We start from the raw sequence: 12548 nt of genomic DNA, 5'->3' as shown, positions 1-12548 counted from the left end.
ACCGGCCGACCTTCCCGGCCGACCCAGCTCCGCCCCGACCCTCCCCTCACCTCCACCGCCGGCCCCTGGCTCAAACTCCACCACCGTGACGCCTCTCTGCCCGGTGAGCTAACACTCCTTTTTTTTCCATTTTTTTGCATTATTTAGCTATTGTTCGATGTATGAATGAATGCATCGATGGATTTTGGATGTTGTTAGGTTGCTAGATGGATGAATGTTGTATATGTATCTTAGATGGATGGAGGAATCTTGGCAAAATGAGTTATTTTGCTACGGTTAGGTTGCTAGATGGATGAATCTCGGCAAAATGAATTATCATAGTTAAAAAAGCAACTTGAGTCACTTAGTTCATAAAATTGTTAACGAAGATTTTATTTTCAGTATGTGATGTTGTTAAGTAGCTATGTGAGATGTGCTTCAAATTTGGGATACGATAAGCGGTTATTTCATCATGATGATCTTGCTAAAAAAATTGATGTGTCAATGCTTAATGTGAGGTGATGACCTAAAATGCGATATGATAAGTGCTTCCAAATTTGACAGTTGACAAAATATGATTTTTCTTTATAGTTTAAAGTGTCAATGCTTAATGTGATGTGATGACCTAATTTTTTTCACTCGGTGTAAATAACAGGATTTGTGGTGTTCCATCTTCGTGGAGTGATCGTCGACGTTGGAGGTGTTGGTCCACGATCGTCCCTCTCCTTTGATCGACTACATCGGAGGGTGAGCAACAATTCCATGACCTCGTCCACTTTTTTTCCATGTCACTAGATTGAATTTTCACATCAAGTCGCGTAACCTAGGTCTCCCGTCCGAAAGGGTTGCAACGATAAATATGCATTCAATTGCATATTTATCACCGCAGCTCTTTCGGATTGTCCAGCGCTTTCCACGGACAGCCCGAGGATGCGTAGATTGGGTATGTTGTTCATGCTCTACCCCGTTCCGAGACAGGATTTCGGCGGCGCCTCCCTGTTGTTCTCCGGATGCACATTCTCTCGGCATTTTGCCGAGACGTGTATTTGGAGAACAGCGGGGAGGTGCTGCCGAAATTTTGTCTCGGAATGGGGTAGAGCATGGACCGTACTCAATCTACACATTCTCGGGTGGGATTAGGACCCATCTTTACCTATTAGAGACGTAGGTGGATTAAATGTCAACCTTGTAAAAAATAAAATATTGATGTGGGTAATTTAAATGAATCCTTAATTTTGTTGTGTGGGTTTCAATAAAGCAGAGATGGCAGATAATCAGTGGATGTATAGTGGGTTTTTCCGTCGGAATCAAGTAACAACAGAGTGGGTCGAGAAAACTGATGTGTTTTTGAAAGAGATATTCCGTAGTCCAATGAGGATGGTGCCTGAATGCCCGTGTGCCAGATGTAAGAGACGTATCCGCAGAGATAAGAGTGCGATGACTAAGCACCTTCGCACGCATGGATTTATGCCCAACTTTAATATGCCGATAAACTTTGCCCAGCGGGACCGTGGTAGAGAGGATGTGATACGACAACACGTCGCTGGTTATGAGGACGATGGGGTTAGAGACATGCTAGATGATGTCTTTGCTGCACAGCCGACACCTCCGTCACATTCAGCGAATGAACCAGAGGAGCCGGAGGAAACCGCAAAGGCCTTCCTGGAAATCTTGGCCTCGTCAAAGAAACCTCTCTATGAGGGTGCCAAGCTGTCTGTGCTGGATGCCATCTCGCAACTGGTGGAAGTGAAGGCTGAGTACGGTTGTAGCCGAGGTTGCTTCGAAGCATTTCTGGGAGTATGGGCTAACAGCCTGCCCGAGGGCCATGAATTGCCGAAAACCCTGTACGGTACGAAGAAAATCATGAAGGCGCTCTCCATGGACTATGAGAAAATACATGTTTGTCCAAAGAATTGCCTTTTGTTTAGGCATGAGTATGCGGATGACAACTACTGTAGGAAGTGCGGTTCCTCTTGGTATATTGAGGTGGTCGATAAGCATGGTCAGAAGCGGCAGCTAAAAATCCCTGTGAAGGTTCTTCGGTATCTTGATTTTATAAAAAGACTGCAGCGCCTTTTCATCACCGAGGAGTCTGCCAAAATGATGAAGTGGCACAAGGAAGGGAAAAGGTACAATCCAAAAAAAATTGTACATACATCAGAAGGTGAAGCATGGAAGTCATTCGATATAAAGTACCCGGAGGAAGCAGCCGAGGCTGGGAATGTCAGAATTGCTATAACAGGTGATGGGTTCAATCCATATGGTATGTCGTCTAATCCATACAGCTGCTGGCCCATATTTGTTATTCCGCTCAATCTCCCTCCCGGCGCCATAAAATGCAACGCAAGACCATGTTCCTGTCGCTTATAATTCCGGGGCCTGAATATCCAGGGAAGAATTTGAGTGTGTTTATGCAGCCGTTGGTGGATGATTTGCACCATTCTTGGTACTTCCCGAGGTTGACATACGACCGGCATCTGCAGAAAAATTTCTTGATGAAAGTTTGGCTACAGTATTGCATGCATGACTTTCCCGGCTATGCCCTGTTCTGCGGATGGTGTACAAGTGGAAAGATGCCTTGCCCAGTGTGCATGCAGGCCTTGATTTTCATTTGGCTGAAGAAGGGTGGCAAGTATGTTGCCTTTGACCAGCATCGACAATTCCTCCCTCCAGACCATCCTGATAGGGAAGACAAGAAGAACTTCACAAAAGGCAAAGTTGTTCATGAAGTAAACGAGATTCCAATGTTTTCTGGTGCGGATGTGCTTGCTCAGCTCAAAGCTCTTAAGCCTGCCGGTGAAGGGAAAGGCAAATGCAAAGGCAAAGGCAAAGGCATCGGTAAAGGGAAAAAATGTTTTGAAGGATATGGTGAGACGCACAACTGGACTCACATTACCCCCTTCACGCAGCTTCCCTATTTTAAGGACCTCAAACTTCCATACAACATCGACGTGATGCACACCGAAAAGAATGTCGCAGAGTCCCTTTTTAACACGATCCTCAACATTCCTGATAAGACAAAGGATAATGTTAATGCTAGAGTCGATCAACAGAATATTTGTGATAGACCACGTCTTCACATGCAACCTCCCACAGGCAGTCGAAAATCTTGGTTCAAGCCAGATGCTGACTTCGTACTTAAAAAGGATCATAAGATGGAGGTATTCAAGTGGCTGAAACACGTCGTGAAGTTCACTGATGGTTATGCGTCGAATATAAGTAAGGGGGTCAATCTTTCAACGGGCAGAGTGACCGGGCTGAAGAGTCATGACTATCATGTATGGATTGAGCGGATTATGCCGGTGATGGTTCGGGGCTATGTTCCCGAGCGTGTCTGGCGTGTGCTTGCGGAGTTAAGCCATTTCTTCCGAACGCTTTGTGCTAAAGAAGTATGTCCTGAGAAGATAAAAGAAATGCATAAGAAGGCGCCGGAGTTGATATGCAAGCTAGAGAAGATCTTCCCGCCAGGCTTCTTTACTCCGATGACACATCTCATTTTGCACCTTGCGAACGAGGTATTGTTGGGGGGCCCTATGCAGTATCGTTGGCAGTACGGCCCTGAGAGACAGAACAAGCATCTGAGACAGAAATGTGGAAACAAAGCTAAGATTGAAGCTTCCATAGCTGAGGCAGTTATCCTAGAGGAGGTGGCAGACCTCAGGACAGCCTACTATCCGGACCATGTTCCCACGTTGCACAATAAGGTGTCTCGATACAATACAGAAGAACCCAAATATAAACCCAAGTTGCCTCTATTCACTGGGCAAGGTGGCAGGGCTGGATGCTCGACATCTTATGTCATGCCACGAGATGAGTGGGAGGATGTCATGTTCTATATCTTGCACAACATCAAAGAAGTTGAGGATGAGTGGATGAGGTAATACCTTTGCACCATTCTTTTAGTCAATTCGTTATGTTCACTTTGCCTAGTTCTTATACCGCTTTTCTTATTGTAGTCGATTCGTTGAGGAAGAATGGACAGGAATGCTGCCTCCTACTGAAGCGGAGGCACTTGCTCTTCTCCGAAAGGGTGCTGATGGAAGGAAAAATTTCGTTGCGTGGTTCATGGAGAAAGTAATATTTCACACTTCCCTATTACCCATTTCACACTTCCAATTAAACTCATGCACCCTATAATTTCAATTAAACTTGTAGGGAAATGATCCGAACGAATCAATGGATGAAGAATTGAGATGGGTTTCCATGGGTTTTGACCCTACCGTCATGACATGCCAAAAGTATGATGTGAATGGGTATCGCTTCCATACAGAGGAGCACCAGAACAGTCGGCATGATCCCAAAACCATAAATACCGGAGTCTTCACCGAAGGAGATAATAATGTAGATTACTACGGAAGGGTAGGAAAAATATACGAGCTTACATTCAAATGTGGCCGTAAACACCTAAGTCTCACTGTGTTCAAATGCCGATGGTTCGACCCCAAAAAGGGTCTGAGACATACACCTTCGGTTGGTTTAGTTGAAGTTAAACCATCAACCGTCTATGCCGGAGCTGATCTCTTTATCGCCGCTACCCAGGCCACACAAGTATATTATCTGCCTTACCCATGCCAGAAAGAATACCTAAAGGGTTGGGAAGTTGTGTTCAAGGTGTCGCCACATGGTAAGCTACCAGACCCGAACGATGATGATTACTACAACATAAACCCCATGACATACGAGGGAGTGTTTTTTCAAGAGGAACATGATGACGTGGTCCGAAACAAGGAGGATGATGACTTGGGTTATGTTGACCTGGACCCAAACGACAACGGCGCCCGGATTGATGGTGAGGCAGTTGTGAATCAAAGAGACATAATTATGCTTGAAAAGTTAAATGAAGACGCTGACGCTGACGATGAGGAAGAGCCTCCACCTCCGTCAGACAACGAAGAAGATATGCGGGATAGTGATGATGAGACCGGTCGACAAATAGATTACAATAGTGATGATTCATATGGGTTCTAGAAAATGTATGTTCTTTTAATAATGTTCTCTTCCGTTATTAATGTATTTCCTGTATGCTTGTTTTTTTATATCCTTACTAATTGTTTATTCTCTTCTCAATGCAGGTTTGCTAATCATGGGCAAGTCCAGCGGTGCCAGTTTCCTCAGTAAACTCAAAGGAGGACTTACTCGGAGTGGACGAGCCCACAAGGTTCCCTCCCGACTACGCGAGGATGGCACCTCACAGGGAGGTGGAGGGGTCGGGGGAGGAGACCCTAGAGGAGGAGGGGGTGGGGGGAGAGCCCCTAGAGGACGAGGAGGTGGGGGGAGAGGCAACCGGGCCAAAAAACTCCGGGCCGTGTCCGAAATAGGAGGGTCTTCTTCGATGCCCTCCTATGCTGATGCAGCTTCTGAGTCTGAGGAGGAGGAGTATATTCCTGATGTCGAGGAGGAGGAGGCCGAGGAGGAGGAGGCCGAGGAGGAGGAGGCCGAGGAGGGCGAGGAGGGTGGAGGGGAGGTTGACCCCGAGTTGTGGGGTGACTTGCCACCGGGTGCTCCGCAGGGGTGGCTGCGTGGTAATGCCGGAGTACCTACACCACCTTCTATCGAGGCGCACAAGTGGCTCATTGAACCTGCGGGGACAGAGTAAGTGCATCTCAATCATACTTTCAACACATGACAACATTTTTTTATTGTACACATGGCAACCCTTTGATTCTTTTGCAGTAACTGGATCCTTCACGGAAAGGGCCGTAAACCGAACGGCCTTCTCACTGTCCTGTTGAAGCAGTTTTGGCCTGGCCTATTCTGCCCGCGGCCAGACAGGGACCCACAGCTGCGTGTTTTGGCCACAAGCTGGGCCCACTACGAGGCTTGCAGCAACGCGGAGTACGGGACGGCCGCTAAGGCCGTGATCACCAAATTTTGGGTAAGTTCCCTTTTGAATCACTTGTCTTTAGTTTCGTTCATAGTTTATCATTGAATCACTCAAATCATGCCTTGTTTCCTTCTGGTTTATGCATGATTGCAGCAACTCTATAGAGTTCTTGATGAGCACAAGGCCAGAGCCGACGTGGTCTTACTTGCGTCTGCAAAGAAGAAAGCTCGTCAGTTGCAGTACGAGGTGCGTTGGGTTGCCGTCTCACAGTACTACCACATCTACCTGCAACAAAAGATGACCAAAACTCAAGCACAGAGGCAAAAAATTACCATGAGCAGGGAGCAGTTCATGATGGTAACTATTACTGACTTTTCATTGTTTCAAGGAGTCAACTATATGTTTCGTGCTCACATGTCATGCTTCCAAAATTTGCATAGGTTGTTCCTCGTTGGTGCTATGGAAGGCATGACGGATGGGCGTGTTTGGTGGATAGGTGGGTCGGTGACGATCCAGAGTTTGTTGCCAAGAGCATCAAGGCCCGGGCTAACCATGGAAAAGAGGGGACACACGGCCAAGGAAACAGGAACCACTGGGGCTTCAAGGCCATGAAGGTATATCTATATGAAAGATGCATTTTGGTTCTTCTTTACCGTCATGTTCTTATGTATGGCTAACTTCTGTTTGACGTTGCAGGAGGACAAGTTGCAGAGGCCGCTCTCAGACATGGAGTCGTGGAAGCTGGCCCGCGAGCGGAGTGATCGCAAGGAGGGCGAGAGCCAGTACTACGGCAACACCGAGAAACACCTGCAGTCTTACACTCAGAACTATCAGAAGTTGCATCCGGATGTTCCCGTTCCTGAGGTCGCCCAGTCTCAGATCGACGACACGGCGGTGGTGGCCATCCAGGGTAAGTCCCATGGCCGGTATCCGTGTTTCGATGGCTTGGTCACTCCGTCGATCTCGTACACACGGCTTCGAGCTACCAACCCGAGCCCGTTAGAGAGTACGGGGCGTTCGCAGCCTCCCTTAGTCCGCCAACGTGCTATAAGTACTTCCCCTTATCTTCTTTGTCTCTATCTTTCTTAGTTTATTTTCATCACTGCCCACTTAGAAACAACCTCAATTTTGTAGGCATATCAGACCTTTCTCGAGCATAGGCATATTGAGGTGAGGGAGTACTTGCAACGAGTGAAGGCAAATGATGATTATAGCCGTCAAGTGATGGCGGTTAGTTTTGCCCTCTTAAACCAAGCTCAAATTTGCACTTTCATTCCTTCTAACTTTGTTGATCACGGCTTGTTTCTAAGTGGACTTGTTTAACTAACATCCAGGCTATGTTGGCGTCTTGGACTAACCGCACGGAGCCACCACAAGTTGGACCCCCACCACCACCTGCGGGAGACGCCCCACACATTCCCACGTTCGAGGAATGGCTGGCACTAGGCGGTGATACTCCGGTTAGTAAATTTTCCTAACTAATGACAAACTAGTTCTCGTTCATTCAACACTATCATGTCATATTTACCGTTAGAATCTTCTTTCAAACACGTAGGGGACCGGTGGCTCGACTCCTGCTACGTCGACCCCAGTCACTCCGATCTGGCAGAGTGATGGTGGTCGCGGTGGCGGTTTTGGCGGAGGAGGACTTGGCGGTGGCGGTTTTGGCGGAGGTGGACTTGGTGGTGGTTTTGGCGGAGGTGGACTCGGTGGTGGTGGTGGTTTTGGAGGAGGTGGACTCGGTGGTGCTTGATGTCGATGATGATTCCGTGTATGCGGCCGTTGTGCCATGTCTTTCATGTTTCAACTTTTATGATGTTTCATGTCTTGCACTACTCTTATGTTCGTGGACTTTCGCCGGTGATGATCTTTAGATGATGAACTTGACTATGTTTAAATGATGTTGATGAACTGTCATATTTCATATTATTCTGTTTTGAAATGTTGTCAAATGAATTGGAAAAGAGAAAACAGGGAATAAAAAAAACTATGCCTACGGCAAAGCCGTCGGCATAGATAAATTCAGGAGCCACCAGGTGGCGACACGTGGCACAGCTATGCCTACGGCCAAGCCGTCGGCATAGATTTATATCTATGCCGACGGCTTGGCCGTAGGCATAGCCATGCCACCAGGTTACACCAGGAGGCGACACGTGGCTGGGCTATACCTACGGCAAAGCCGTCGGCATAGATTAAACCTATGCCGACGGCTTTGCCGTAGGCATAGCCCTGCCACGTGTCGCCTCCTGGCCTGCCAGCAGTTTGACGGCGCCGTCCGTTGCCGTCAGACGGAAAACTACGCCGACGGCTAAACTATGCCGACGGCTGCGCCAGGGCCGTCGGCATAGACCCCTATGCCGACGGCATTATTATGCCGACGGTCTGACAGGAGTACGCTGACGTAATCTAGACTGACGGCTCTATGCCGACGGCTGCCGTCGGCATAGGTCTATGTCGACGGCCTAGGGGCCTATGCCGACGGCCCGTGGCCGTAGGCATAGACCGCGAGTCCGGTAGTGAATGATCTTGCACATCTGCAGAAATGTCAGGAGAATTACATGCTCAGCAGAAAAGAATAAAAACAGGTCCTCAGACTCAGTTTGGTAGCTCTGAAACCCATGTTTCTCTCCTCATTTATGATTCATTTGATGTAGTAATGCAGTCGAGAGTAAGGGTTGTAAATTAGGTTACAAGTGGCTAACCTCCTTGGCTCCTTCACAGGATAAGCAGGCAGATTCATCATGAAATTGGCTGGGGTTGGATAGTCCACCATGGCAGTGGTGGTGAATGCTGCCCTTAGCCACAATCCCAGACGAGAAACGGAATGCACTGTCCTAAAATACATGAGATAGAGCAATGTCACCAACCTGAGTCATCGTTGTCGTTTCGCCCAAAGTATGATGTCCATATCCTTCGTTGACAAGATGAGATTTGCATGTCCAAAACAATTATCAGTTGGAGAAATCTTACTTGCAGGTCCTGAAGGTTTTGCTGAGCTCCAAGAGCCCTGTCTCGTTTGATCCCTTCTCATCTAGCACATCCCAAACTGCCTTGATGACACTGAAGCAATTCAGGCTCTCAGACTGCAAAATTAGTTGGATGTTACAAACTTAGAATAAGCTGATTAAACACATTTATCTTTTTGGAAATTAACTTGACTTGGGACAGCTACTAATCAAGCATCAATCAGCCAAAGATGTCACTAGCAAGTGACTCATCATTCCCTTCCCTTGTTATATCTTGTCTCTGCCGTATTAGTAATAGTTGTGTCATCGGGCATCATCAACTTGCATATCTTTGGACAAGTGAGGACCTTATTTGCGACCGCCTATTGATAGCCCTTCTGCGCGGTTGAGCGTTGCAATCAGGCTAATCCAAAAATGAACCATTAGCCGTGGTGAACTCATTAAGGTAAGTCATCACCTAGACATCCACATCATTAGCCATTTCAATCACGCACTTAAATTCCATGTATTCTTTTCTTGGAAGATTCCAATCAAACGTATCTGTTAAGCTACATCCTCATGAAGAAAAGGGCCACCACCAATTCATAATTCACAGCTGAAAACCACTAATGTGCCGCTAGGGTACTGATAACACGACAACAAGTGAAATCCAGTACTAATAGTAATTCAGAGCCGACACGGTGACAACAAGTGAAATTCGGTATCCAGAGCAGAGCATGTTGATCTGCCATGCGTTATCATCACCAATAATTTGACCAGTGACACTGGGCCATCCATCCAGAAATTATTTGACCTACTTTTGAGGAAGTTAAAGCACGATGATGTTATGCAGTAGTAGTGATTAATTCCCATTATTACCTTGAAGTCTTGCGAGACGGTGTCGTCGAAGGTAGACCACGGGGTGATATCGTCAAACTGTAGGATCGGAGCTGAGGATGCCAGTGCTCCTATGGCGACATGGGGATACTTGAGCCTGAACCATGAAGCCAGCACTAGAAACAACAGGCATAAAATCATTTATTGTACTTTATTTTTGGAAGATCCATCCACACTGACAACATTATTAGTGTAGATTAGCTATTCCTAATTTTCTCTCAAAAAAAATTCGCACGCATGGATATGATTGGCAATATGGGGGGACGTGTCGGTGATGGACATACTGCCGCCATAGAAGCCACCGAAGACGACGACGGGAGCGTCGACGGCGGAGAGGTTCTGCTTGAGGCTGGTGATGAGGATGGCGAAGTCGGCGAGCGCCTGCGTGGACATCAGGTAGCCCAGCGTGTCGGCAGACTTGTACGAGTCGTTTCCGAACGGCTTGGACTCCCCGTGGTACCGATGCTGCACACAAATTTCAAACAAGTTAGTACTATTAAACTAGTTGAACAAGTGATTACAGTCAGTACTAATTAGTATTTTCTTTTTTTCCAAATACGTAAAGCTTGGGTAACTTTTCATTTTGAGAGGGAAAATAATGTAATTAGCATGACAACAACAAAATTTAAACAAGTGATTGCTCTGGATGCTTAAACAACAGCAAAAATGGTGTCTTGTCTCGAGAGAATCAATAGGGCAACCAAATTTTGGACGAGGGCGCGTGCGGTCACCGACGATATCAGCCATGGCAGAGGATGTGGCCAAAAGGGTACCTCGATGAAGACGAGGAGGGCGCCGAAGTCGGGCGCGATGTCGAACATGAAGCCGGTGTTGGTGGCGAACCACTCGATGTCGCCCTCGTTGCCGGTGTACACGAACAGCGGGCCGGCGGTGGGTTCCCGCCGCCAGAAGGTGTCGTTGAGGAGGTACTTCTGGGAGAAGACGTGGGAGGAGTTGGGCGTGAAGGTGAAGTGGTCCAGCTCCTGCGGGAAGTAGTGCGCCGTGTACGGCTTCGCGGAGGCCGTGGCGGCGGTGGTGCACCTGCCGCTCGATCGAGCTTGCCGCCCGGTGCTGCTGCAGAGGAGCGAGTCCAGCAAGGAAAGGGGGAGGCTGGCTGGGAAGCTTGGAGGAGGTCGCTGCTGCTGCCAGTGGTGCAGGCGCGAGCGCCATGAAGAAGAGGAGGAGCAGCGCCGGGACGACGAAGAAGAGCGAGGAGGAGGCCGCCATTTTTGCCCGTCACTAGAGCTCTCACTCCTGGTCGCTTATGTCAGTCCTCGTGTCGTGTGAGGTTTCATTCTTTGCATAAAGTGTTCTGTGGGGGACCGAGTGTGTCGTGCGAAGGCTGAGGGCGGCCTTGGGGTCCGTGACCTCGCCTCCCAAAACGACTCGCTCCTGCTGAAGGTTTTTCACCGGCTCCACACTCTGCCCCTCACCCGGTGGGCGTCATGGGTCTGGAACTCGCTCGGCGAGCGCCTCCTCATGGACGCACGCGGCTCGACGCTCGCCGGCGAGCACTGGGCTTACCTCCGGAGCCTCATGCCTCTTTACTGCTCGCTTACCCGGGTCGTCGGCGGCGATGGGCGAACGACCGCCTTCTGGGATGACCACTGGCTGCCCTCACGGCCATTCCTAAGATTTTGGGGGCTCGGGACGAAACCAAACCTCGAGGCCCTTAGTATAAACACAAATAATAATAATAATGAATATATGTATATATGAAATGTTACCAACAAGCACTTAAATGTATGCAAAAAGGATATACGTATCAAGTAATTATACATATTACCTTTACTTTTTTTATCATTGCCAGATGCAAATTCACTTATAATGTGGTTGATGTCAATTCTTCCAATAATTTCTTCTCGATGCACATTAATTGTTGCCAAACCATTTAAATTCATGGGTCATTGTTGACCTCCTCAATAATTTAACATAGAAAATTTTCTTTTAGCCGATGCGATAGTCACGGGCACTGTAAATAAGATGTAATAAACAATAGAGACATTAGGTTAACAATCAAACTCTCTGACATAGTAAAAACTACTCAATAGAGTTACACCATCCGGCAAAGTGAATTTCGCAAACTTCAATTCAGAAAAAGGTAAACTAGATGTTCATCAACACTAGCAAATTCGGCATGGCCCCTAATATGAATTAACTGTACTCTCAAGACCACTTACATTATTTTCACTGATATTGATGCCAATATTTTTTTTCCTTGCTCAGATTCAGAATTTCCTTTAATATGTTTCTCTTCCAACACAACAACTATTGTCAACTGATTATTTGGGTTCATCGAAGCACTAGTACTGCTCTTGAACAAATTATTAATAGCTTCTCTTTATGATTGTATCGGGTCATCCACACATTATATTCAATTTTCACCTAGGTGAAAATATATGCGAGGGGTAAATAAATTACTTAATTATAGTAATATATGTATAGAGAGTAGGGATTAGGGAACGGTAACATACCTTGGATTGATGCGATGTGTACTCGTTTGCGTTTGGATCTAGAATTCGACGAATCAGCGATGAATGTGCGCTTGTCTAGCGCCTGAAGGCGGGAGAGCAGAGCGCCGTCGCGTACTAGTCTGGAGATCTAGGTGCCCGGAAATAGATTGACGAGAGGACGAACGATCGGAATTTAGGAGAAAAGGACCAGGACGCGGCGTACTAGAGCAGATGTACGGCGCAAAATTAGAGGATTTGTACGTGATGGAATAGGAAGGAGTCGATTCACCAAAAGAAAAGGAATAGAAATGAATTGCTAATCTGCCGGCGTCAACGCCTGGCTGCCTTCCTAACACGACCTACAATCCATAGTTTTTTAAGCACTAGCACATTGGCTACCTGCATGCCGGCCGGGGAGGGGCCCCTGGGTTTTGGGGGGCCGGGGCGGCC

General features: G+C 47.4%; 1 pseudogene; it reads right to left on the bottom strand.

The window, feature by feature from the left end:
- LOC119332396 overlaps positions 1-10872 on the bottom strand; it is a 17384-nt pseudogene extending 6512 nt beyond the window's left edge.
- Positions 10873-12548: the final 1676 nt, after the last annotated feature.

Source organism: Triticum dicoccoides, chromosome 7A, assembly GCF_002162155.2.
Source record: "Triticum dicoccoides isolate Atlit2015 ecotype Zavitan chromosome 7A, WEW_v2.0, whole genome shotgun sequence".
NCBI lineage: Eukaryota > Viridiplantae > Streptophyta > Magnoliopsida > Poales > Poaceae > Triticum > Triticum dicoccoides.
This window is presented reverse-complemented; position numbering and strand designations above follow the sequence as displayed.